The sequence below is a fragment of the Cheilinus undulatus genome, linkage group 16 (genome assembly GCF_018320785.1).
Source record: "Cheilinus undulatus linkage group 16, ASM1832078v1, whole genome shotgun sequence".
In the NCBI taxonomy this organism is placed as follows: Eukaryota; Metazoa; Chordata; class Actinopteri; order Labriformes; family Labridae; genus Cheilinus; species Cheilinus undulatus.
Window position 1 is genome coordinate 16,332,791 of NC_054880.1, and position 25,376 is coordinate 16,358,166.

A 25,376-nucleotide genomic window follows, 5' to 3' on the forward strand; every position below is an offset into this window, starting at 1 on the left:
TCTGCAGAGTCTTGATCCCTTCAGTCTGTGAATCTTGTAGAAGTGGACTCTGTAAATGCTATATTGGTGTGAAATCCCAATTTTGACTCTGTGATACGAAAGCGACCGCCCTGGTTAATGAAACCCAACGCTTGATGGTTTTACTCTTTCATGCCTTATTAAACCAGAAGTGGCGGGTTAGATTTCTCCATGTAGAACCTCATTCATTAGTTTATAGTGCAATGAGAAGCCATTAAAAGGCCATTGTATCGGTGGCCTGGCAGAGTGGCTGGTTCCACTGAGTCTGCTGCTGTCTGACCACCTCCGGACATCCAGGAGCCTAGACGGCATGGACACACCAGACTCCCCAGCATTCGCCTCCAGCTTCCCAGCACTCACTCATGATCTTACCAACCCCGGATCAATAGCTGTAGGACACTTACTGTACTCTGAGACTGGCCATTACCCCATAAACATGCCTGAGCTCTGGCTCCAGACTTACTGAGCGCACGAGTAATGGAGAAAGGGGAAATGGCATTTAAGAAGTTATTTTGCCTGATGCTCACTGTCAGGGAGAGACTGTGTTATTTTGAGGTAATGGGGGTGGTAAGCTTTTTAGTTCATGCATTATCAGATGTGTTAATATGATATGGATCCCTGCTAAGATACTACAGTATCAGAAATTCTGGTCTAGAAAGGGGGTTTATTAGGTAAAGCTTCCTTCTGAACAAAATAGGCATGCCAGTAACTTTAACTAATAAATTAACATAATAAACTAACAGGTAAAAATAGGTTCTTGAAGTAAGAAAAAATATATAACACTTGTAAAATCTATGAAAATCAGTGCTTTTGGTCTTTCCCACTGTATTAGTGGAGGCTTTTGTTTCTAATATGGATATAACTGTGGATATAACAACATTTCAAATCTCTACTATGAAAGATTCCAACTTTCATATCCCATAAAATTACTCTACCTTTGTTATGTATGTTGTTGAGTACCTTAAATACCAAAATATTTCCTACCATCTACAAAACTTTTTAGTATTGTTTTGCCAGAACAGCTGAAAAGTTTATCTATTTGCAATTTTTTCCACACAAAAACAAGGATATATAATATGATATATTAATTTGCTTATGCTGCCAGAGGCTCACTAATAAAACTGATGTGATATAGCAATTCTAAAAGTATGAAGTATAAAATAATCAGTGGGCTTATATCAGATAGATTTTCATTAGCTGGTGGTTCTTTGATGAATGATGTATAAGACATGCCACATGTATCCATATACTTCTAAAGGAGACACATATGTGTGAGAAGTGGAGTTTTGAAGCCCATCAATGGCGTTAGCCATATTGTAAATCCCGTCTCAAACTAACATTTGGCCAGCCAAGAAACAGGCAGAGGCGAAGTCAAGCTTTCAGTCTCCTGGCAGATCACCATGTCTTTATAGTCCTTGCTTAGGGACAACGTGTTGAAGTAGAAACAAGCCTCCCTAAACTGTTGTCACAAAGTTGGAAGCATAGTATTGTCCAAAATGTCTTGATATGCAGAAGCATTAAGATTGGCCTTCGCTGGAGATAAGAGGCCTAGTTCAAACCCTGAAACACAGCCCCACCATTATCCTTTATCCTCTAACCTTCACGGTTGGTACTGTGCAGTCACGCAGGTAACGTCCTCCCAGCATCCACCAAACCCAGCCTCATACATCTGACTGCCAACAGACAATCGTGATTTGTCACTCCACTTTGCTCTATGGTCCAGCGTCAGTATGCTTGACACCGCTCCATCTGATGCCTGGCATTAGACTTGGTGATGTGAGGCTTACATGCAGCAGCCATGGAAACCCATTCCATGAAGCTCCTGCCATAAATGATTTTTGCTTACGTTAATGCCAGTGGACGTTCGGAACTCCTCAGCTATGGAATCAGCAGAACACTGGCAATTTTACGCATAATGTGCCTCAGTAGTCTTCGTCCCTGCTCTGTGATTTTATGTTGTCTTTTTTATGACTGAGTTCCTTTTGTTCCTAAATGCTTCAACTTTTTGATAATATCACCTACAGTTGACTATGAAGTATCCAGCAGGGATGAAATTTTATGAGCCGTCTTATTGCAGAGGTGGCACTGAATTCTTCGGAACGATCCATTTTGTATCACAGATGTTGAGACTGCATGGCTAGGTGCTTGATTTTATATACCTGTAGCAACAGGTCTGATGAAAATCACCTGAATTCAATAATTAACAGGTGTTGCCAAATACTTTTGTCCATATAGTGAGTCCTTCTAATCAAGCACCAACACTCCTATAAAGTTGGCAGCTTTGTGCATTTTTTTTTTTCTTTTTTTGTCTGGTAATGGAGGAGATGCCAGCATTTCTCTTTGCTGTTCCCACAGTGACGATCTCACCCTGATTAGAGGCAGATTTAAAGGTATCTGCAACCAACCAGAGCACATATTGATTTAGAGACCCCTCAAGACAGGGATAACTGTAACTGATTTTTAACCTTTATTCAGGCTTTTCTCAAAATGAGTATACTAGTTATTCAAACATCATCCCATCAGGTATATGGTCTAAATGCCCTTCTATTTTCATATTATCTGCTCTGTAAATGAAGAAAGGACAGAAAGCAGACCTATTTTTCTGGTTAAAATGTCTTGTTCACACATCAAAGTGTTTCTAATGCAAAGAATCAGCAGTTATATCCGCCATGTAGATCCTGTAATTACCAATGAAAGCAGAACATTATTGCTGCATGTTTACTTGAGCATCAAGCATGCAGATCCAACTAAACCAGGAGTCAGAGTGACAGACAATAAAAGAATATTTATTCTCTGAATCACCTCAGAAAGCCACAGCTCTAGAGATGCATAAAGACAAGCATGAAGGAGAGCGAGGGGAGGCTGCTGAGTGAACAGAGAGAGGGATACCAAGGACATTCTGAGGGAAATGGGGTGCAACGAGTAGGTACATAAAAGGAAATGATGTATATTATGCTAGTCCGGGATCACCGTTTGTGTATCGAGGATTTATGGTGGTGTACTTAGCTGCAGCTCTGCACCACACCTGATCATCCATTATTATTGTAACATTCTCATTCAGGGGCAGCGATGATTGATGGGGAGCTGTTAATGACTTTGGGTTGAAATTATCACTACTGTAAAAGTGAGACAAGAGCATTTAAAAAGGTGACATTTGCAATTGGAGATTATAGAATGGGGCAATTAGTCGACTGATTACTGTTAAAATAGATAAAGGGGACATGGAAATTTACAACATTTTGATCAGCTTGAGCTCTCTGGGTTTACCATGTGCTCTGCTAAATCAAAAATGTTCACCTAAATGTGCTTCATTTTATGCAGTTTTCTGTTTGCTTCAGTTTTATATTTGCTTGCACAGTGTAGTGTCATGGCAAAATATCTATGAATATTTAATTTCATATTCTTTGTTTTAGTCATAAGAATAAAAGTTAAGTTGTTTTATTAGTCAACTAAAGTTATTGTCACTGATAGCTTAAAATACATTTTAGTCAATTTTTAGAGCATCAGCAGTGATAACATTGGTATGGAATGGTATGGTATGGTATGGAATGGTATGGTATGCTATGGTATGACATGGCATGGTACACTGTGGTATGGTGTGGTCTGTTATGGTATGGCATGGTATGGCATGGCATGGTATGGTATGCTATGGTATGACATGGCATGGTACGCTGTGGTATGGCATGGTATGGCATGGCATGGTATGGTATGCTATGGTATGACATGGCATGGTACGCTGTGGTATGGTACGCTGTGGTATGGTATGGTATGGTATGGTATGGTATGCTATGGTATGACATGGCATGGTATGCTGTGGTATGGTATGGTATGGTATGGTATGGTCTGTTATGGTATGGCATGGCGTGGCATGGTACACTGTGGTATGGTATGGTGTCATCCCAAGTAATGTCAAGCTCATCACAAGTCGACATGTGTCTCACTTAACACCCAACGTCTATCTCGACAGCATCTCTTGTCTGCGCCATGTCACCCTGGAGACCACCAGCAGGCTCTGGGCCCTTGGAACAGCCACTGCCATGGGCTTATGACAACCAAACCACCTGCCCTGACAGCACTGTAGGCCACGCTTACTCTCCACATCCACCACTTATTCTGCCATGAAGGTGTGGACTTTGTTGTTTGAACAGAATATTTCTCATACCCCTAGTGTTATGCAAGGACATCTAGAACACTACACGGGTTGTGTCAGTCTTCCTTCCCGCCCTATCGTACCTTCAGATGTCTTATTTGCTACTTCAGCACCTTCCTTTAGCCTTACTTATTGCCCAAACATGCTTAAGAGTTCTGCTGAATTCAGTTCAAAGCTGAAACTTAAGTCCTTAATCTGAAAAAAATTTCAGTTTCTTAGGACTTACTTAAGATTTAAAGAATAATATACTGTATGTATGGTATTGTAAATCATGCCATATTGTCATGGTAAAGTGCCATGTGATTTTTGCATCATATCTGGCCAAGTGGTATTTTGTAGCTGCATGTTTTCAGACATAAGCTAAAGTGCCTTAATCTCTTTCTGGCAAATTACGAGGAAATCTGTCTTTTGCTGTTGCGTGCATGGAGCTTTTCCATTCTAATTAATGTGATTGTATTCTCTTAAGCCCTCACAATCACTAGAAAGGCATACATGGCAGTGACTCATTGTAAAACACAATTTTTAAAAGGAAGGTATTAAAAATGAAAAGCAATCCTTGCATAAGAAACGCAGATCAACCCACCCTCACATCAGTCGTAATTGGTGCCATTAGTCTTTTTATGCTTGATTGCCTGCCAAAATGTCAGCCTATCTATTTCCCTCTCGTCACATTCTCCTTTTCTTTTTCCTCCTGAACTGTCAGTAATTAAAAGTTATTGTCTGCTTGTCTCCATGCCAAGTGGGAGACGTAGAAACATAAAAACTGAAATTCAAAGAAGAAAAGTTTTTCCAAGTAATGTTTGTTTTTTAAAAAATGGTAGAAATGTTCTGGGTAGAAGTGCTTGTTAGTGTAAAGTACTCCCTCAGTGCAGGTGCTTATTCCTGCATATTTCTCAGAAAAGTACCCGATTTGTGCTTGTTTCCGATGAAAGCATAAAACATGTCGGAGAAATGACACCATGTCACGGATGACTCATAGCCAACATTTATGTTGACCTTGGTGGAAAATTAACATCTTTGAAAATGAAACAGAGTGGTAACGATTTGAATGAGCTGCAATTTCTTGACAAATTACAGGGAAAACAAAAGGAACATTTATCTGCAATTTAATACAACCTAAATTCCTTTGACTGCAGGTGACCCTGATTTGACCAATACCATGCTGATTTATGAATACCACACATACATTGAGTAAAACCAAACTCTATTTCCTTAGATGTTGTCCTTGCATAAAAATTGTTCACTGGGCTCATATGCTGAACATACCATGTAGGTGAACATTTTAGGATTTCCTGAGATTGCGCAGAATGACTTTATGTTGGCTTACTGTACACATAAACAGGGCAATATTACCAAAGAAAAGGTTCATTTTTCAAAATAATAGTGGACAGAAGGAATAGAATACAATACATAGACTGCCTGACCATTACACCAACAGGGACTGATATGACATTGTATTCAAATTCATGCACTTTAATATAGAGTTGGTCCCCTTGTTGCAGCTATAACAGCTTTTACTCTTCTCAGAGGGGTTTCCCACTTTTCTGTGGGAATTTGTGTCCATTCATTCTGTAGAGCATTTACAAGGTCAGGCACTGATGTCAGACGAGAGGGCCTGCCTCGCAATCTCCATTCCAGTTCACTGCAAAGTTGCTTGATGGGGTTGAGGTCAGGGCTCTCTGAGGGCCAGTCAAGTTCTTCCACACCAGACTCATCAAACCATGTCTTTATAGTCTGTTGGAAGCACAGCATTGTCTAAATGTCTTGTTATGCTAAAGCCTTAAGATTAAAAGCTTTTCAAATTAAAACAGTGTTACTGCACTCTTCATAAACCATAAATATGAGACATTGTTCTAAAAAGCACAAATTTTAATATGCATATGTATTTATTATACTTTTGTAAACTTTTGTAATTTTGTAACTTTTTGTAATTCGTGTACCAAACAGAGTAAAACATACACAAACAACTGACATACGTTTTTCCCTTTTTTCCTTTGAAATTAATTTAAATATCTTGACATGTGATCAAACCTAATATTTTAATCAATTAACAAGAATTCAGCTGACTTTTGTCAAATCAGACATAAAACCAAATGATAACAGGCTTTCATGCTTAACAAATAGAGATGATTGGGGGTCTGGGGGTTTTTTTCTTGTTCGTTTTGTTTTTTTGCTGCATAAGTGAGAAATAAAGAGAGCTGCTGTTATACATAAAGTTTAAAAATATGCACTGACATACTAAGTCATATCAGAAGCTGTACCTAATGTTGATCAGACTGAGTGAAACCACATCATACACAGCAGGCAGGGATACATCTATGAAAGTAGCGGTGAATCAGGAGAGTGTCAGGCTGATTTTGCCATTATTATCTTTGCGCCTTTTGGCTCTGGCAAACTTTCTGTAGTTTCCAATACCTGCTGAATCAGCACTCTGCTTTGTATTAGTCTTTGGCTTTGTCCTGATGCCCACGGCTAAGGCTAGTGGCCACTGCCGCTTCGTTTTAACGATGTTAGGATGATTACTTTTAAGTAACTTGTAAGAGCCATAGTGTAAAAGATCAAGGACTTTTTCCACTCTTCGGGATCTTTGCGGGGAAAATTTTACAAACATTAGCTGGGTTTCCATTACAGTTTTTCACAAAATGAAAGTGATGTTTCTTAAATTTGGATTAAGTACAGTTGCGCTTTGAATGCATTTCCATTGAAGGGAGTTTTGGGCATAGGCCTTGCAAGTCTCGTGAAATCTCATCTTGCGTGAACCTGGGAAGCTTGATGCTCAAAACCTTTTGCTTGTTGGTACGGTTTTGATTACATCTACGGCGTTGCCTTGATAATTTTGAACAAAAGACGAAGGCAATGGATGATAGTTCAGAGGTAAAGTCCATATATGGCAAAAGCCACATTTAAGGGTATAAGTATGATGTTAAGAAAAGTTTTGTCTCTTCTTTTGTCTACACGTACTGTGCCATGTTGTCTCGCAGTGACTGGTCATGTGACATCGTACGTCATGTCCCATGACCTTTAAATGCGGTAAAAATGTTTCCATTGCACGTTTGCGATATATTTCTGTATCAAAACACCTGAAAAACCTCATCATGAAAGCATAAAACTTTTTAGCGATATTTTAGGGTTTTTTCGAAATTCAGGTGCTTCAATTACCAGTTTTTTATTGCGCTATTTCGATTTTGTGCATTTCCAAGTGTACTGGAAACCCAGGTACTGCCATGTTATCTTCCCCATAAATACTGAATAACTCCACCGTGTTATTAGCGTCTTAGCACTGAGGCTGCTTCCTCTTCTTCTTTGGTGCTTAACAGCAGGTCACCTACTGTGGCACCACCTACTGTTTCGGAATGTGTTGTGAACAAGAAAATTAACACCTTTATTATCGGCGGATTTTATCAGCTGATATTTTATTATCAGGATAATAAAAATATGTATGTAATATGTAAAAATATGTAGTATCGGCCAGTATTTATCGGTACACATTATTATCGTACATCCCTAGTAATTACATTGTTCCTGGGTGACGAACAAGGAAAGAGGGTGATGACAAGGTATCAGGACAGGGATATTGACTGGATTTCTTTCAGTTTCCTCATTCAACAGAACTTGTTAGCTTGTTGTACTAAGACAGTTGTGTCTTACAAATGTCAGTATCGCTATTTTGAAATGTTATGCCTATAGTTATGTCGACACAGAGGTGAAACTATGTGGCTCACAGCTGTCAAAGGCTCATCAGTACAAGGCTCCACATTTCACCACTGGAAGACAAATCTTTTAGAAGGAGAAAAAGGACATTAACGGGGCAGAGAATAAAATACTTGACGGATGCAGTGTGGACCGCAAGCTTGAGGACACAATGTCTTATGCTCACATGCCTTACAAATGATTAGCTCCTTAGCATCTTTGTCTGGCTTGTTTTCTGCAATAAATAAGTATATATAATGAACATTTGTTTCCAACTTCACAGATTATGATTTCTTAGGCTGATTATGAGTAGAGGGGTGGCCTCTAGTGGCAGTACTAGCAGCTAGTTAGCTTTCAAAGGGCTAGCAATAGCTAGCTAGCTCCAAGTGCTCGAGGTAACAGCTAGTTAGCAATGTGTAGCTACATTATTAGCTTACACAGTGAACTGAGTAAAATGTGACTGATTTATGGGTTTTAACCTCTCCAGAAGCTTTCCTTGCTTTTATTTTAGTGACTTTATGAATATTTAGAGGCAAAGGTAAGTCTGCACTTTAACAGGTAGGTGCTAAACATTGAAATCACACATGGCACGTCTTCCTTGCTGGTATTCCCCGCAGCCGGTAGCATTCTCTCTAAACTCTCCCACGCCTGTTACCCATGCTAATATGTGCGTGCTACAGGAGAGTAGTTTTGGGCTGAACTTGCCCTCCATTAAAGATTTAGCTTGTTCACAGAGGGGAGTTATTAGAGGCAGGGGCCCCTTGCTCCTCAGGAAGAAGTTTCACATCAGGAGCAGTTTGTTGCATTGTCAGGAGATTAAAGCCAGTTTGTTGAAAGGTCTTTTTGCTATTCCACATGATTGATCTCCCTCCACCCTGCCTCCGCCTCCACCCCTCTCTTTCATACACCAGCTACAAATGCCAAGCTGCTCTCCTTTCTTCTCTCCAGATTCTTTTCTCCTCTAGTTTGTGCCTGTTTTATCTATTTACATGTCAGCGTCGCATGCATTGTCTCATCACTTTTATTCTTGTGTTCCACCCACATTGCTGTTTCATTTTTACAAGAGGAGTGTTTTTCTCAAGCAGCAGCATAAGAATTGTTTCCCTCTTTCATGTTCACGTTCTTACATCTTTATCCTCTCTCGCATCGACTGTGTGTAACTCTGCCGTGTTCTGCGTCTGATACCGGTCACAATCCTTTGCCCCTGCCAGTCGCTGTGCTTGAGGGACATTCCTGATGTAATTACAGCTTTTGATTATCCTCCAGACTGACCCCAGGATGGCCTGGCCCTGACGCAGCAGCCGTCTGCCAGCCGCTCTCACTGCTGCAGCTAATGAGGGACGCACAGAGTTCCCCACTGCTGGCTGACTCCTTGATTTATTGTCTCGCTCGGCTCATACCTGCGGCTGCATTCCTGTATATTAGGAAACAGTGAATGATAAAGTTTACTCCACAACTGATGAACCTTTCCCGTAGTTCTTTAGCAGACAGGCATGCAGATGCTAAATAGCAGCTGGCAGTAGGTGTATAATCCCTCATGCGGAAATTAGTTCCACAGCCGCCTCATGTGTGGTATGGTACTACATAACACTGGCATGACATTAAAGTGTGACATATAGCGCGTTCTGCAAAAAAAAGTGCGAACATGGTTACAGCACATCAGAGTTAAGCCTAACGATGAGATGCACAGATGGTAACAAATACTCCAGAGGGCTTTGTAGGCCGGTAGGGGCACAAGAACTCTACATTTACTGCTACAAAGACTGTCACTAAGAGGCTTTATTTATAGACAACACATCGTCTGCATCATATCCTCAAAACCAAGATAAAAAAAATTGTCACTGTTCTTTCTACTTCTTTCTTATGCAAGTGTCTTTCCAAAAACAAACATTTTATTTTATTTAAGGCTATTTTTAGTGAGGCTGCACTTTGCTGGGAATTTGCCTCCTCCACAGTTTCCACTTTTGGTCAACAGACAGCACTGGAAAATAACCAAGTACTGTAACACACAAATTGCTTTTAAGTACAGTTATGGGAGACTTCTACCAACTTTAAGTACTCTCATGCCCAGCTTCTTCCTACATCTTGTCATCTGTCAAAGGAAAATATGCCTGCCTATCGTGTACCTACAAGGAAAGGGAGAGAGAGGCAGAAAACCCCCCCAGAGCAGAGCAGGCATCAGTGACAACAAAATGGCATTCATTAAGTCAGAAGCAGAATAAAGGAGTAGCTGGGGTGGAGGAGGGTTGCAAAAAGTGGGTTAAAGAGGGTGCAGTAAAGTATAGCCAGGCTAAGGTAGATTGATTATGGCAGCATTAGTGTGATTAGCCAATAGCAGGCCTATAGCGGATCAGCTGGCCGTCAGTTGATCTCAATTATAAAATGACACCCTGCAGTGTAATAGTAAATATCTCAATTTCAATGGTACATTGCAGGTTCCCATTTAAATAAAAAATACACAACTCAATCTGAGGTGTTTACAGTTTACCCTTTAAAGCCAACTGTAAATTGTAAACACCTCTGTCTAATCAACATGATCAATAACTTCCTTGATAACCTAATGTATACATATATATATATATGTGGTGAAGTGCAGAACTGGCTTATGATCCAGTACCTGACCTCACTTTTGAGTGCCCCCTTGCCTTGTGAAACAGGTGGGATGTGATGGGATGATGCTCCTAAAAGTAGGTAGTAGGGATGAGTGTTGAAATCCAGTCCCAACATAGTCCTGGTATTAACACATCTGATACCTTTCTTTAGTCCTTGGGCAGGGCTAGGTGGCAGGGGCTAAGGGTGTATTGGTGGTAAGTTTCAAGTCTTTGGTCTCAAGTCCAGAAGGAAGTCCCGAGTAAAAAATGCAAGGCACCAGTTGGATAAAGCAAATATAACATCATTTTAACAGAGTGTCAATCTACTTCACTGACTGAAATCATGAAAAATGTGTCGATTGTTAGCCAAGGTCAAGCTCGATGGCATCTCTTCTGTAAGGGCCTTTTCACCCATATTGCCAAACGCCAGCTGTTTTCAGGCCCATGGGACGTTCACAACACAACCAAACTAAACATTAACAGTGATAATAAAAAAAACAAAAACATCAGTGCCTTTTCAAAGCAACAGATGACTGATCAGAAAAAGCTTTGCAAGAAAATAAACATCAGGGCATAACTGAGGATGATGAGAGCCTACTCTATGGACACAGTTTGGCCCATGTCCATCTGTTAACATGGAGGAGGCGGCGCTGTTATCTATACTTCAGCCAGTCAGTAGTGGAAGCTGTAAGTGTTTTGGCTTCACTTTAAAGGAGCCATCATTTCTTCCCTTTTTTTTTTTTTTTTTTACAGTCTGTGTTTCCAGCGCCTGCGGCCTTTTTTGAAAAATGATTACTTTTTGTTTTTTCTAAAGTAAACTTTTAGGCTTATACTGCTGTTTTTTTACTGAAGTAAAACTGCAAATGCTCGACTCATACTTCTGACAGTGTGTTTTTAATCTACTCGCTACTAAAATATGATCTTCCACCTCAGCCAAAAGAACATCCAAAAGCCAAAGTCATTCATTTTATATTGAAATAAGACAGAGTAATAGAGCATATCCTCAAATTTGCAGAGCTGCATTTGGACAGCCCAAAGCATTAGTCATCCCGCAGTCAGCTGAGCCAACAGCCTCTGGATGCACCAATCCATCGCTGTCAATCAAAACATTTCCATCGGAGTGATTGGCTCTAGTTGTCAAACCAGTGAGCCATAAACTTGTCAGTTCAGCGGAAGCAAGGAATAATATATTATCCTTCCAGTGTAGAGCGTTGATATACAGTGTACTCCTCTTTTTCCTCCTCTCCAGGGCTATTTCCATTTCTCTGGGCCTGAAATACAAACTCCACAGCTTTTATACAATCATGTGTACACATGTTTGCTTTTTTGAACAAAGGATTATACAGATATGTGTAGCCTTTGGAAACTCTACGCACATTTTTAACCTTTATTTAATCAGAAAAGGCTGACTATATACCTTGAACGTGTTTCTTACTTGAACACTTGTGTATGCATTATTCTTTATATTCCCTTCAGATAACAGATGCATAAATATCCAAGGCTATAGATAACATTCTTTTAAAGAAAATGTATGCCTTTGCATTGTATTTCTCATCACAATGTCATGAGTTCCTGCTGGTGAGATTTTGCATAAATCTTCCTTTCAAATGGCAAAGCCTTTTTCAAATAAATGTGAAAGGTGAAATAAATTCTTAACCGACTTTCATTATCGTCTCAATGTAAACAATATCAGCATTTCAGTCACGATTTAAGCCAAACCTCTCCACATGAACAACTATGATGAATTTTACCATTGATATGTTCTGTGCTTCTTATAGTGGACATAGGAGCAATCTTTATTAACAATGCCCATAAAAGATATTAACCCTCTTGGATATTTTACCCTTTTATTGATTTTTTAAATCAATAATGGTCAATATAATTTGGCTTTTTTGACAAAAAAAATGACAAAAAAGACTCTTAAATGTCAAACTGAAAACAAATTTCTACAAAGTAATGGCAGTTAAATAAAAATATGCAATGTAAAATAAGTGGCTGCATAAATATTCACCTCTTTCATGTCATTATTGAGTAGATGCACCATAGGAGTTTTCTTCAACAGTGTCTCTCTCTTTTTCACTCTCCCATAAAGCTTTGACTGGAGAAGAACCCAGGCGACAGATGTTGTATGCAGAGTTTCGCCCTCAGCTGCTGAAGCTTGTAACTCCTTCAGAGTAGTCACAAGTGTCTCGGTGGCCTCTCTAACAAGTCCCCTTCTTGCACAGTCACTCAGTTTGTGAGGACGACCTGATCTAGGCAGATTTACACTTGTGCCATATTCCCTCCATTTCTTGATGATGGTTTTAACTGAACTCTGGGGGATGCTCAGCGCCTTGGAATTTTTTTTTGTAACCATCCTCTGACTTATACTTTTAAATAACCTTTTCTCTGAATTGCATGGAGTGTTCTTATGTCCTCATGGTATAATGGCAGCCAGAAATACTGATTAACCAGTGACTGTACCTTCCAGAGACAGGTGTCTTCATGCTACATCACCTGAGACCCATTCTCACCACTCTGGTGATTCCAATGTAATTGCGAGACTACTAGCATCAATTGGCTGGACCTCTGTTAAATTAGGTCAGTAACTTTAAATGAGGGGAATATTTATGCACTTATTTTACATTATTTTACACATTTTCGTTTAATTGACATTACTTTGTGGAAATCTGTTTTCACTTTGACATTTAAGAGGTATTATGGACTTTTTTAGTCAAAAAAAGCCAAATTATATTCACCATGATTAATGTATAAAATCAATAAAAGGGTTAAACACCCAAGGGGTACTGTACTAAACCAAGAATTTTTATTATGTTTACCAATATTTACTTTTAAATAAAGTAAACGCTATATGCTTTTCTAATAACACAGTTTTATGGTTCCCTTCATAACTTCACAACTGGAAACAATGACTTGTCTTATGTGGTTGTTGCAACAAGATTCTAAGGAAGGTAAAAGATTATTGACAGATTGGGGTCAATATGGCTGCAGAAACAAGAGATTATGATGGCCACACCCATGCACAAACACACTGCAGAGCTGTAAAGCACACCCTCACATAAGCAGTGACTCTTAAATGAGCCACCTGTGACACTTTTAGTACAGTTGTAATTTCCAGCTTAAATGCGGTCACTGCTTTTAGTTATGTTACTCTGAATCCTGGTGTGTGTGGGTGTAAGCTACTAAACAGTGTGTTATGGTTTGTGTAGACACAGCAGCGCCCCTCCTTTTGCTCGTCTGTCATGTACACGAGCTCTTTGTAATTAAAACAGCGTGTTGTGTGTGCTGATTACAGGAGGAAACACAGTTGGTGTTTATAACCTTGGGGAATCAAAGGAAACCTCAGTGACCTCTGATATTCACACACTCAGATCTATAATACACACAAACCAGTGCTTGTGTCCTGACTATAATTATTATGCGGATGGAGAGAAAGTAAGTGGCTAGCGAGCAACACTTTAATTTGAATTCCTCCTTTTGCCCTCCATGTTTCACTAATAGTTCCATCTACAGTAATTTGTTCCGCCTTGAGCGCTGCCTCATAACAAAGGCACTTGGTTGTTTAACAAATGTACGACAGAAGTGTATGTACGTAGACATACCCTTCATTGTCACCTTTTTGAGTCTTCACACATTTTACCACCACATTTTACACTTTCTCACAAGTTGCATCCCCACTGCCACCTTTTTTGACAATCTTTGTTACAGCTCTTGCTGCAGAAACTGCAGAATTATGGCATGTCAGTGTTTTAAGTGCTGCCGCTATAAAACGGGTGCAGAGAAACCATAAGAAGTAGAATGAGGCAGGCAGGCGGGCCGTACTCCGCTGTGCCACTCATTTACTACCCTGGCACAGCAATAACATGATACAGTGCACACTTGGGGCACATGACACCAAATCTACCCGGCAGATATTTATGAGGGACGTATTATTTTTCATTATGCACACATTAAATCATCACGTGAAATAGAAGGCCAGCACTTGCTCTTTTTTTCATTAGTTTGATTCCACCCCAGGGCCTAAAAAACATTCACAGGAACTGTTGTTTTCGCTACAGAGTTTTATTTGACCATTACCACAGTGACTTGGAAGTAGTTCACTTTTGATTGCCTTTAACTCTAACACTGTTGCTCTGGCTCTGCCACACAGATAACAGACAGCCTCTTAAACTGCTCCCTGGGGGTATGAGATGGTCCTTTGAGTATACTGCTGCTAAAGCTGCATTTACACCAAAAATACCAGGACCAAGAACCATTCTTCTAAAAGGTTCCTCCAGCTGGTGTTGCCAGGTCTTAAGGCCCTATAACATGAGAGATTTAAAGTTAAAAGCAACTTAAATAGTAAACGGCAGAGAAAATTGTTGCAGTTTAGCTATAAGCTGCATTACTCTCAAAAATACCAGGAACTTTCCAAGTTCAAGGGCAGTTTAGTAAATGGCTCCTCCAGCCAAAATTATCTGGTCTTGAGGCCCTTCAACATTTGGGTTTTCATGAGCATTGAAAAGCTCCTTAACCAGGGAGGATGGGATAGACGTTCAGCTTTAGGCTACTCTACCAACCCAAAAACTCAGAACTTTTTAGTTCAAGGAACTTTTAACCTAAAGGTTCCTCCAGCCCACATTATCTGGTCTTAAGATTGGTCAGAACGTTAGGGATTCAAAGGATAATTCAAAGGCCACTTAAACAGGTTCTAGTAAGGAATATGATAGTCTTTTGGCTGTTAGCTACATAACCATCCAAAATTCCTGGAACTTTAATTGTCAAGGACAGTTTGCTAAAAGGTTCCTACAGTCTGTTATTTGGTCTTGAGGCCCTTTAATAGTAGGTATTACATGGGCATTGAAAAGCCCCTTAAACTGTCCCCAACAGAGAATGTGATAGTCCTTTTATTTTTAGCTGCATTACCATCCAAAATACCAGGAACTTTCAAGTCCAAGGTACTTTCAACTTGAAGGTTCGCTCAGCCATTATTATCTGGTCAGAAACCCCTGTAACATTAAGGATTTGATGGATGAGTTGAAGCCACTTCAACAGTTTCTAGTGTGGAGTATGATCGTCTTTTAACTATTAGCTACATAACCATCCAAAATACCAGGAACGTCAATCCAAGCAAATTTGTACTTAAAGGTTTTTCCAGCTGATGTTATCTGGTCTAAAGATTGTGTCTAAACCACTAGTTCACAACTTGTCAAACCTTAGGCCCACTTACAACTCCTCAATGACAAATTTGACCCAAACTGATAATATTTTTCAGACAATCAGATTTATTTAATGAAAAGTATAGCTGGATCTCAGAGAGAACAAAACAATTCATAAATCATAGAGACAGGACAAAACAAGCATGTTTTAAAAGAGTTTCATAGATGTTTTTGGAGTTTTTTTTCCAGGCACACCTTTGCAACTGACTGGAAAGGTCTCAAAGACCTACTTTGGTTTCAACCCACCAGAGAAGAATCACTTCTATATATTTTTTACCACTTTTTTTTTCCAGGCATACAATTGTGACCCACTGTAAATGTTAAAAAACTGTGGGTCTAACTTTAGGAATTAAATGGATGATTACACGCAACCTTAACAGCCTCTATGATTTCCTCCAAAAGTCCCTAGTCTCTTGGAAAGGTTTTCCCAGGATATGTGATCTTTTATAAGAAGTTCTGGTTCTGTTTTTGACGACAGGTGTAATGCCTGGATGGGAAATGGGAACAAGACTCATGCAGGCATCATCAAAGCAAACATGATCACAGGAAAGAACATCCAGACAGATTTCATGGCTTTATTCCAATAGTTCCCACATCACTCACAAGCCTCCTGGATCCATAAATCTCTTTGGGAATTATCAAAACAGGTTGAGTGATTCTCTGCGGCTATAAAGGTATAAATATATCTCCTGACAAGATTTGACCTGTGCTACTCACATATTGATTGGAATACAAGATGCACTGATATTACTAAATAGTATGCACAAACTTCTCCGCTCCTATCTCATCCGTTTTACGCCTACGTCCTACTTGCGAACCCTCTTGGAGTTAAAGGTTGTTCTGCGGAAACAGCACCTTGTTTTACCCGTCACACATGAACAGCATAAACGTGTCTGAACGAAGATAACTGACAAGTAGGAGTCAGTGACTCACTGTTTGTTCTGTTGAGCAAGGTGTTGATCTGTGTAGACTCATTTGGACTGTTGAACCGCTGGAATATGAATAGTTTCCCAGGATAAGGATGTCAATCTTGGATCACTGATCTGCTTTCCTATGTGCATTATCCATGCTGTGATATCAACTATTTGAGAGATGAGAGAGTGGAGAATTGAACCTGGACTACACCCTCTATACATGTGGAACATGACCTAACTGCTGGGCTCGCTGTTAACAGTTTACTTGACTTTTTAGGATTTTGACCCTGCATTAGCTACAATACTCCTGAAACCCAATGATGGTTTTTCAATGCTTATTACCTAAAAGGTTCTCTGCATGCAAGTGCAAGTGCTAAATGCAAGCTCTACCTTAAATCCAGCACATCCAGCTATACCTTTAGCCCTTAAGAGTTACCCATCCTTTCAAGAGGCGTATATCATCATCAGACAATAGCTGACTGGTTCACAGATATGATCCCAATCATTAGAAGTCATTTGCCCACACACAAAGAAGTTTTAAAAGATCTAGAAAGTGCTAGACTCCTAGGTACTTCTAAAGGATTGCTGAACTTTTCTCTGTCTGGAAAAGATGAATCTCATTTGGATGTGAAATTTCACAGAAATAAATTTTATGGATCCGTGTGTCTCACACATTGCTAAATGGAGATGTTGAAAGATTTAGATCAGCACATTGCCTCTAGTTTGTGATGGAGCTGCTGCTTCTTCTGAGAATTCCTCATCAATTTTATGTTTCTGACAGCAGGCGGTAAATTTATGTGGGGGAACAGTTAAACATAACGGCATTCACATCTGGTAAACAGGAGCCCTAGAAGCAGACATATTTCACATCACTGCTGCTATTCTTAGTTACTTTAAACCAGCAGAGTGCTGTCTAGTCAGGGGCTTTATTTCGCCCCTGATGTTTGTATCCTCTGGGACTTTCTAACAGAAGATGAAAATGCGAGGCTGTTGTAATTAAAGCGGTGAAATGAGAAGCTGGTTATGATTCTCTCAGTCATAATTTGCTATGTTATTAAAAGGTAAGACTTACAGGCAGGTTTATTGTTACTCAAAATGAGAAGGTGCAGTGTCAGGTCATGACAATCTAATTCTAATTCCTCCTTTAATGACAGCAGCAGTATGAGATGTAATCATTACTCTGCTGCACAGGCCTAAGAGGAGTTTTCTGATAATTATGGCCATTCTGACCATGCACTTTAGAAATTCCCCATTTCAGAGGAACGTAGGAAACACTTTTTATTGTTTAGTTCAGGAATAAAAATTAACTAAATAGGATGATCCTGTGAGACTGGAATGGCTTACTGAGCATTTTTTGTAAGCTAGGTATACAAGCCCATATGTGGGATGAAATACATGTGATAGGCTGTTTTTATTATTATTATTATGATTTGTTTATCCATAGTGGAAAATGCAGACAGGCTTTCCAAAGTGCCTTTTAACTGTAGCAAAGAGGTAGCTCCCAAATTGTTTATGTATGTACAGTGCGTTCATAAAGTATTCAAACCTGTTTTACTTTTTAGAAATTGTATTTCTAAGGTGTTGTCACAGCAGTTCTTCATCATTCGGAGTTGCCTCATTGACGGGTTTAAGTAGGAACAGCTGCACCAAACTTTGAAATATGAGCCAGATTAATAATCGAAGGAGAAGAAAAAATTTTGAAGTGGAAACAATGGGTGCCCCTTTCTCTTCTGGCCAAACAAATAATGCTTATTGAAGCCCAGCAGGTTAACATCTCAAAACCCTGTGTCATCAGCTCAAGATGCCCCCTTAGATTTGTTGCTAGGTTGTGGTAGAAAAGCGAATCCCCCTGCAGTGCTGGACTGACGTGCCAAGACTAACCAAGTAAAGCCAAGCCGCTTAATGCAATGAAAAATCTCCATCTGTCTCTCTTTCTCTCCATTGTGCACTACTCTGGCCCTCACCTGATTACCTCAGAATAGCTCTGAGAGTAAAGACATGCTCAGGTTGGCAAAATATGATGCCACAAGGGAACGGCTTGCCATTGGTTATCACAGCCCATGTGACTGAATAATATGGTGGATAGCATTATCCGCTAGCGGCAGAAATGATCACAAATTGATAAAATGACAGTCAACATCAGAGTTACTGGTGTGGATTTAATCTTAAAATGCCTCAAAAAGTTACCTGAGTTTCAGGCTCACTAGAAAAGCATCTGCAAGGGTGTGGATAGTGTCATTGGAACAGCAAAACAGAGAGCTTCAAGAGAAGGAAAAAGTAAGTGACTACAATGTATGGTTGAGAAGTTATTTAACTTTTCGTGATGTGTCTCCTCTTGTTATATTTGACAATGTCAGTCTCAGAAGGTTAAATTGATTGAACATGATTTCAAAAGGCACACACCTCTCTGTAGAAGGCCTCACAGCTGACGATGCATATCAGAGCAAAAACCAAGCCTTGAGGTCAAAGGAACTGCCTGCAGAGCTCAGAGACAAGATTGCTGAAAGGCACAGATCTGAGGAAAGCTGTATAAAGGTTCTTCTCCAATGAAGGATCCCAAGATTACGGTGGCCTCTATAATTCTCAATTCGCCAAAGTTTGGTCTCTTCCAAGAGCTGGTCGCCTGGCCAATATGAGCCAGTGCTAGCTAGTGGCAAGGATATTCAGGTTTGCATGGAGAACATTTTGGATGAACTGGAATGGAGATTGTGAGCCAGGCCTTCTCGTCCAGCATCAGTGCCTGACCCCATGAATGTTCAACTGAATGAATGGGCACAAATTCCCACAAAAACACTCCAACATCTTGTGGAAAGCCAAGGCAGCTGAATACTTTTGTTTATATAGTGTATATGTAACACTTGTTCATACATGAGTCAATTTTAAAACTTAAAAAGGTCACGTCATGGAAGAGCTTCTTCTGTTTGCCTTCTCATATTAACTAGTACAGATGCTAAATTTAGCTTCATCTGAGAGGGCCTTTCAACTAAAGGAAATATGCCTATAGTTTTGATGCATCTTTAGCTCCCGTCTTGTTTGGTTTATTTGAATGAAAACTTTTTAAAAAGTTCCCAGCATTGATAACATCAGCTCACTCTCAGTTTTGATGAAGTGCCTAATAAAGAGTTTTGAGTGCTTTTTCATCATTGGCTAAACTCTTTTCCATGCCCTTCTCCTGAAAGGGAACACTAAAGTGTGACAAATAACTCGACAGGAAGTCACATTTTTCAGAGCGCACCGAGAAAGATGATGGTCATCAGCGGTTATTTTGTTCAGCTCTCCGGATGCCATCCATTGTTGTTTACCCTCACATGGGAACTCTGAGCAAATGTCAGACAGATGCTTCAAAGCTCATCACAATGGACCACTTCATGACAGGAGGTCATCATTTATACATCCACATCCACACATGCACTTGCTGCTCTGTGTGCTAAGACCTAAACCTGCAAGCATCACCCACAACCTTTTATAGATGCCATAAAGATGCATTAGCTAGATTTCCTTTACTGGCAGCGCTTTGTAAATTAGTCCTTTGTCAGCTGAGGTCCATCAACAAGTGACCTTTTCAAACTTCCAGCCACTGTCAGAATAAAAGCATGCAGCTGCATACTTTTATTCTGACTAGGGGCCAACCTCACTGACTTATTCATCACCTCCGTATTTACTGCTGGAGCAGCAGAGCAGGCACTTAAAGCCAATCTGTTTGACTCGGCCATCTTTGCACAATATTTCTCAGCCTTTGCAGAGAGAGCATGAGATGACGTGTCAGACTTCTTCCCACACATTCCAGCTCTTTTTCATAATCCCTCCTTGCTGCGCCTTCTCCCGCTCGCTGTCACTTGCTGTCTTACTCCTCTCCTGTACTTTTGAACTTTTTCCCCCTTAATCCTATTTCCTAAAATGGCCCCGTGTCTCTCGCCAGAATTAAGGCCCTGCTGCTCGGTTTCCAGCCGAGTGTAAATGAACAGACAGGCAGGGAGCGAGGAGAGACAGAGGGAGAAGGAAAGACAATGAGATGGGTGGTAATGAATAAAATCATTACTGTGCTGAACCAAAGCCCTGCATCTTGCCTTGACAAATTTAAACTTTCCCTTTGTCTTTTTTTTTACTGTGTTTTTTGTTGATATCTGTCAAAGCTGTGTCCCCAAATATTGCCTTCTTATGTTGTAATCCCTTGGTTCATTCTGGCCTGTGGGGCCTGTAATAAAAGGCTTTTTGTCTTGCATATGTTATGCAAGACTGGCTTTATTAGAAACTCAATCAAATGAGTGATTGGTAATATTTTTCTGATTTTTCTGATCATGCACTGAACATAATAAACCACTCTTGTTAGCTGGTTAGCTTAGCCCAGCATAAAGACAGGGTGAACCGCTGGCCTCACTCTGACTAAACAAACCAAATTGAAGCTACATGCATAACTATAAAGCTCCTGTTAGGATTATTTGCCCAATATGAATAACTGTGAAGTATCATTAATATATATATATATGTGACTTTTAAAGGGATATTTCTATAGTATTGAAGTTGGGTTAGTAGTTGCGATAGTAGTGCCATTGGCCTCCAGCGATTTTAGAGCCACATTTTTGATCAAGGATAGAGGCTCACAGACGCCTGCAGCCTGCATCACTCCCCATCCCTGAGTTCCCTGTCTTACTGAATACCAATGTTTTACAGACCTTCTTCAACTTTCTGAAAATAAAAAAATGTTGCTTTATTTATCTGATGGCTGATGATTGGACAAGGTATGGTTGGCACGATGTGTTTATCTTCTGAAATCATAGTCAGCTGTTGAAGTGGAAAACTGAGCTGAAATTACTGGTTTGAGCTTAATTTGTTGTATTTTTCCTCTGACAGAGCCAACAGATGCAAACAGCTGCTCAGATACACCTAGGCACCAAAGCATGTAGCCTTAGCTCACATCGTGAAATAGTAGCAAACACAGAGGCTTTCTGGGTAAAAAAATAAAACGCTAAAAACAGTCAATACAGCGTGCAATTCAGCCAACATTGTTTTTGGCCCATTTTTACCCAAACCTCACTCAATTACGCCGAGCAGCTACACCCATCTGTGGTGCAATGTACCCTAGCTTCCCCAAACGTGTCTTGAATATCTTCAACTTCAGAAGTACTGAATTATTTATTATATACAGTGGCTGTATGCAACATCCATCCGTCCATCCATCCATTTTCAATACTGCTTATCCCATTGGGGGTCGTGTGGGGGCTGGAGCCTATCCCAGCTGTCATTGGGCGAAAGGTGGGGTATACCCTGGACTGGTCGCCAGTCAATCACAGGGCTGACATACAGACAACCAGGCACACTCACATTCACACCTATGGCAAATTTTAGAGTCACCAATTAACCTAATGAGCATATCTTTGGTGGCGGGAGGAAGCAGGAGTATCCAGAGAGAACCCACGTACGCATGGGGAGAACATGCAAACTCCACACAGAAAGGCCCAGACCAGGAAGCAAACTTAAACTTGTACTTGTGGTTGTTTTAGCTCTGCTGTAATTAGCAGATCACTCAAGAAATAATTTTGGTGATGGTCAGCAGCATATTTTTGACTGCAGTGTTGCTAGCTTGTTGCATTGTCTTATAATTGGAGCATGCTATGTGATGCCTGCAGATGTAATCTTAGTGCACAACAAGAAGATGTTGTTATCTGTATGTGAACTCCTCATCAAAACTGAACACACTGATATTTGTGTTTTCTGCAACGGTGCAGTAGGTGAGACAGCAGGAGAGAGAGAGACAGATGAAGATGAGAGAGGGGACAGACAGATGTGAGAGGGAGAGACCTGGAGAGACTACTTACACTGCATCAGGCTCAGGGGAAATCTAACCCAGCAATATCCAAACCAAGGCGCTTTGCTCCTGCCACCTTAGCCCCACACAATTACAATACTATCTGACAAAGATATTGAGCGCCGATCCCTTGCTATTTCTGTGGATGCGTGAATCGGCCCAGAACCAGATTTTATATAAAAGTACCAAAAAGGCATTAACACTGACTTATTGAAAAGAGAGGCCGTGGAGCCTGGCAGAGCAGGCAAACACAGTAAGAATATGTTGACTCTCCCGAGTCTTGCAGAGAAAACAGAGAATATGACTGTTTTCTTGTTGGAGGTGGAGGGTGAAGTTTTGTAAAGGTGACCTTTACTCTCACGCCGTCTTTTGAAAGGATTATTTGTGACCTTATGTGGGGTGGGGTGTAAGAGAACAGCTTCTATGTGGGCTGAATGGGGAAAAGTCGCCGATAAATGGCTGTCTTGTTTTTGCAGGGAGAAACAAAAGATCTGGGAAGGTTCAGGATGACCTTTTAGAGTCAGATGACTGAAATACACGAAGGACAGTGTTCTTCTGAGGCTCCTATGAGTTTATACATAAGCCAAAAGAGTGAATGTTCTGTGATTTTATAGCAACATGCTGACAACCATAGACAGATATACCTTTCCAGCCTACAGACCATACAATGAACACAATTATACATTTAAAGTTCATTACTTTTATGTTTAAGCCGTAACATCATCACACAGGCTAAAGAGGAAGTTAGATGACAGGTGGGAAGATTAAGAGAGTCAGGTCAATGAGATGGATGGATGGAACGGTGTTGACCCACGTGTCAACCCAAATTAAAAGTGATTGATTTCAATGTACTTTAATACACAGTAACAGACTCATTTGTAACCCATTCAAAAACCTTTTCTGAACTAATGATCAAAGAGTTTTGTGTCAAAAATCTTAAAATTTACATTTTCACTGAAATTTTCATTCTCTTTTAGTGATGCCATCCAAAGATTATGTTGTTTTTCATATTTGGTAGTTGAAGGCATCCACCCTTTTTGTTTGTTTTACTGGAAAACGATTCCCAAAGTGGGGCCCGTGGCCAAGGCAGGGCTGGGGAGGTGGAGCAAGGTGAGAGTGGATTAAAATAATTTTGCACTGCAAGCAAAGCATGTCACATTTTAAAGAGGATCCCCATGTAGACATATGGCTAATGATGAGTCTACAAAGGGTGTCACAACTGTGAAAACAAAGGCTATAAATTTGACTAGTCATATCTTGAACTTGGCCTAACATTTAGTAGTACTGTGCAGAACTTTGAGGCGTGTTTGGGCCAAAGATTGAGGCTGAAGTAAGGGTGTAATGGCAGGTAAGCCCAGCTGAGGGCACCAGCATGTGGGAAGGAGGATTGACACAACCAAGGTCAGGCTCTGGGTGTCCTTGCACCAGTGCATGGGAAAACAATCTGTTGAAAAAATAACAAAGTCCACACCTTTAGTGTGGATTAAGGGGTTGATGTGGTGAGTAAGCATGGCCTAGGGCACTGTGTGGATAGTAGGGCTGCCACAAGGTCATACCATCATTCTCCCAAGGGCCTGAGAACTGCCAGCGCCCTATGGGCCTAAAACTTAGGTACATGAGAGAACCACACTCCAGCATTTTTTACACCCTACCTGTGTGAAAGGGTTGCCTAAATCAAGACAAATAAAGATCAAAAATAGATTTTGAAAATGTAGTTAGAGTGTCTGTCTCATGGCTGCACTCCAGACTTCAGAAGATCTGTACAACTTAACAAACCCAAAAGAGTCATTAAAGTTTCTGCTGGATTGAAAGTACAAATCTATTTTTTTTTGTCATTAAAGGTTCTTCTTCAGAGAGTCTGGTTTAAAATACACCAGTTAAAATCAATGATTCTTGCTACAATAAAATAAAAAGCAGAATTTTTATATTGCAGAAGTACTTTGAAAAGCTTGTTTTTTTCAGTATGTTGCACACATTAAAGTTGTATGTTTTACAAGAAAATGTTTGAGACAAGTACAAAAGATGTAGGAATTTGTTGGCAAAATAGGTGATGGACTGTGTATAAAGTGTATATAGTGGTTTTTGGGCCCTTGAGGCATCCACAACACGACCAGGAGCTTGTGGCAACCCTGCTACCCACCTGGAGAGATACCCTAGGCCAGTGGTTCCCAAGCTTTTTTCCCTGAGCCCCGGTATTTGTATCTAAGATAAGCAGCATCCCCAAGACTCACAAAAACTAAAAAGTGATAGATTGATGTCAAAAATCAATTTCAATTGTTTCATGGTCAAAACCCTGAGAAAATACTTCTGTATTCGTATAAGCTATTTAAGTTAAGTTTTGTCATGATTTTAGTTAAGGCCATTCTTACTTTGCCATAAAGGTGTGGACCATCTTTTTTTCCACAGACTGTTTCCTGTGCCCCTGGTAATATGCAAAGACATCCAGAACAGATCTGGGGTTGTGTCAATCCTCCTTTCTCTCCAGATGGTGCCCTCAGGAGGCTTAACCACCACATCTACGCCTTACTGCAGCATCAAGTTTTGGCCCAAGCATTCCTGACACTTCTGCACAGTACTGTATGACGAACATCCCACACATATTCTGCAGAAAACCACCAGTTAGCACAGTCACTCATTAAACTGTAACACCATACAGCACATCTCTCCTTAATGTACAAAAAAATACCTGACAGACGGTAGTATTAATGTCCTGAGCATGACCATAAAGTAAAAAATTATTTACAATTTAGGTTCTTGTGCCTTAAGTTACACTTAAATGAGGTTATTCTGGGTTTCTCAAAGATATAACTGTTTTGTTGAATGGTTGAACCACTGATTTGAGTTTAGCCCATTTCTAAGGGTCAGCCTGTCCCTGTAGAACAAATTTTCTTCTGCTGACAACTATCAAAAATAGTTGGAGAAGCTGTCTAATCAGGTCAGCTACCTCTAGCTTACTCTGCTAAGTAGCATTTTATCTGCACTGTAACATGGTCATGAAGAAGCTCTGCC

At 40.2% G+C, this 25,376-nt stretch overlaps 1 protein-coding gene across 3 annotated transcripts in view; it reads left to right on the forward strand.

Moving 5' to 3' along the window:
* The window catches only part of samd12 (sterile alpha motif domain containing 12), a 173,059-nt gene that overhangs the window by 92,527 nt on the left and 55,156 nt on the right, over window positions 1-25,376 (forward strand). The window lies entirely within an intron of this gene.